Below are 3,594 nucleotides of genomic sequence, written 5' to 3' on the forward strand. Positions count from 1 at the left end.
ACGTGCTCTCGCAGCTTGGATGCTACGGTGATACGAGCTTCAAGGTCGTTTGATCTGAGATCCAATGGCATCTGAGCAATCTTTGTGCTTGTAAGAAGTGGCTGAACTCTTTAGGGGCTTTTCTGCAAAAACCCATTCGAACCACCGAGGAGTTGTTGGGTCACAAATCCAACGGCTCCGAAGATCTTGTATCACCAAAGCACCTAAGGTGTGGTAGCATATGATATTCTTACATACAGGAGAATATGATGTCATCCTTCATCTTAGATGCTACGGTGATACGAGCTTCGAGGTCGTTGGATATGGGATCCAAGGGCATCTGAGTAGTTTTTGTACAAATTGTGTGCAATTCTCAAACTCATCAAGGTTTCCTGTAAAAATATTAAGAGATCATGTGAGATGCTATATCTCAGATCTACAAGCTCCAAGCAACTCGTATCAGCATATAGCATCTAAGGTATGGGGGCACATCATATTCTCCCAGGGAGGAGGGGTGGGGGTGCACAACCAATCGGTGTTTGGGAGGGTGGGGACAAATATAATCTAAACAACCCTAAATAGAACTTCACAATTTTATCTAAGGTCGAGGGGTTAACCCCCGACAATGTACATAGCTCCGCCTAAACACAACATTTGCATGTACTGTAGTACTAGACTTAATATTTATGTTTCAGTTTCCTGTTCATTTTAAATATTGAATTGAGGACCATGCATGTCTTACATTTTACTCCCTTCGTTCCTAAATATTAGTCTTTTTAGAGATTTCAAATGGACTGGCACATATGGATGTATATAGACATATTTTAGAGTGTAGATTCACTCATTTTGCTCCGTATGTAGTCACTTGTTGAAATCTCTAAAAGACTAATATTTAGGAACAGAAGGAGTATTTTTGAATTCGTGTCATACATGCATGGTTTGGAAAAATAGATGCACTATACTTATTGGATTGTTGTTGTGTTCGTGGGTGTGTGTGTGTGTGTGGTCATATGCTTGATATGTACAAAGTTTTCTCACCACCATATTGTTCATCTTTTAAATTTGAATTTGCAATGAAAAACTTACTAGGGATACCATGAAATGTGAAATCACGTTGAGATCACTATATCACAAACTCACTCTAATTCAAGAACTCATCATAAATCAATTACCACGTTGAGATTAGTATTTGGAAGGAAAATATGGGCATTGTAATACACATAGATTCGTTCGGCAATTTAAAAGATTCCTTTTGTATTCTCGAATGGTAGGACCCAACGGCGTACCAGCCAGACCTTGGCTTGTGTTTGTTCTAAAAAAACCGGGTTCGTGTCCTTCTGGTGGCGTGCATGGTACGCACATTAGGCAACCCCAACCAGTCGAGCCTCCTCGTTTAGAGTCAAAATATATGGCTGTCAGAATTCCAGCCCCAGGAAATTCCCCTCATGTCCCCGGTCCATAATGACTACCGATGAACAATGGAGGGATGCTTTAGTAACTAGACAACGTTACCTACCGTGTCGAGCACGGTTCAATTCCCTCGGTCGCCACTCCCCAAGGTCACCCGTCAACTACATTGCCTAGTACTACTACTACTACTACTACTACTACTACTACTACTACTACTACTACTACTACTACTACACCAGAATGAACACATAATTGAGCCTGTTTATTCGTGCCAAGTACTTGAGTTAATATATCAGGCAATGCACTGGTACGGAGGGATTATCCTTTTACTCCGCATATATAACTTGTCTGAAGTCTAACTAAGAAAAATGTTTGACCAAATCATTTCTTAAGAAATACAACAGGACCGATGTATGGCTTGAAAATTTATTGCATGATGCAGCTTATGATATTGTTTCGAATCCTGTATTTTAAATTTCAGAAAATCCAAAAGTGATCAGAAATTCATGAAACTGAGCATGGTCACATGATATGGCACAAATATTCCTTTGTAATTTTTTCTTCAATTTGAGACAAGCTGCTTATGACAAGCTGCATAAATGAAGAGCCAGGGTATTTTGGAACAAAGACCTGTCATGTTAAGGTGAACGCTTTCACTATTGAAATTGTGGGCGTTTACGTGCCGCCACGAGTCCCACTTCTCATCGATAGGTGCCGTCCGAGCAAGCGTGTGAGTCGACGGGAGGCGTGCGAGCAGACCGCTACGCCGACTGACAGGGAGGCATGCGAGAAGACCACTATGTAGGCTCACCGGGAGGCGAGCCCTTTGACCAGGCTCTGCCGCCCACCTTCGTCCCAACTGCTCCCACTTTTAATGTCATTGGCGCCGCAGTTTAAAATCAACCCCGCACTACCCGGTATCGCTACAATTTTCTCTCTTCCTCTCTGATTCTCCTGTCGTCTACCTCCAACCAGCCTGACCTAAACGTACGCCATGCCGCATCACGATGATCTGCCCTTAGTCTTCTAGTTTCCTGAGGAAGACACCTAGCCGGAGTCTCAAGAACATAAGGTGCTTTGGGACGAGCTTCAACTGGCCTTTTGAGAAGACACCGCGCCAGTCCCCGCTCCCGTTCCGGCTCCCGTTGCCCCGACTGCGCCAGCACCCATCCCCATGGCATTGATGGGCTGGGAGCCACACATTGTCTCCGAGCTTGATGCCACGGGGTTCCACGAGGTCCCCGCCGACTTTCACACACCCATGCACCTACCAGCGCATGTGCCTGCGCGTGCACTGACGTGCATGCCCATGCCGGTGCCCGTGCACCAGCCAGCGCATGCGCCTGCGCGTGCACTGATGTGCGCGCCTGTGCCAGTGCCCGTGCACACGAATGTATCCGCCGCGCCGTTGCCAGCGCATGTCCCTGCGCTGGTGCCAGTGCCCCCCTCAGCGGCATGGATGGCCGTCGTTAACCGCTTCCTTGCACCAACACCAGTCGCCTCCTCCCGCCAGTTGACTCGCTCCGAAGTCCAGAATATTGTGGCCTTCCTTGAAGCTAGGCCAACATCCAGGAGTACGCCAACAACGGCGCAAGATGCCGCCGTCGCTGTCGGTCAGTGGCCCGACGACACACAAAGCACGGCAGAGGAGCCGCTTCCCACCGCAAGACGCCCTGCTGCGCCGCGTAATCTAAATTTGCCATGAAAAACGTTCGGATTGCCATGCTTAAAAACTGAATGTTTATCATTTCTGTTTATTTTAGATCTATCGTTGTATGAATGTAAAGTCAGAGTCAGACTAAATGAAATCTATGGTTTGATCGATTGAATGTTCTGCTAGAGCCGTATCAAATTAAATATAAAACGTCATCAAGCCATATGTATTCCTTGTCGAGCGCTCAACATGTTTAGCGTGCAGTTAATTTCATGCCAAAAATAGTGCTAATCACATAATAACACGCAAATAATATCCTACTTAATATCCGCATGCACTTAATATACTTCCAAATTAACGTGCATTGCACGTACACATTGACTAGTGCTACTAGTACGTGAAATTGGTGCCGTAACTTGTGAAGGCATCCAGATATGGTCAACGGCAACATCGCCCGTGAGTTCTTCGTGTTTGCCGTGCGTCTAAATGCCTAAGGGGAGGAGAGAGAGAGAGCACACATGGAACCCACCAGTAAGTGAAGGCGAATAGTA

The sequence above is a fragment of the Triticum dicoccoides genome, chromosome 2B, assembly GCF_002162155.2.
Source record: "Triticum dicoccoides isolate Atlit2015 ecotype Zavitan chromosome 2B, WEW_v2.0, whole genome shotgun sequence".
Taxonomy (NCBI): domain Eukaryota; kingdom Viridiplantae; phylum Streptophyta; class Magnoliopsida; order Poales; family Poaceae; genus Triticum; species Triticum dicoccoides.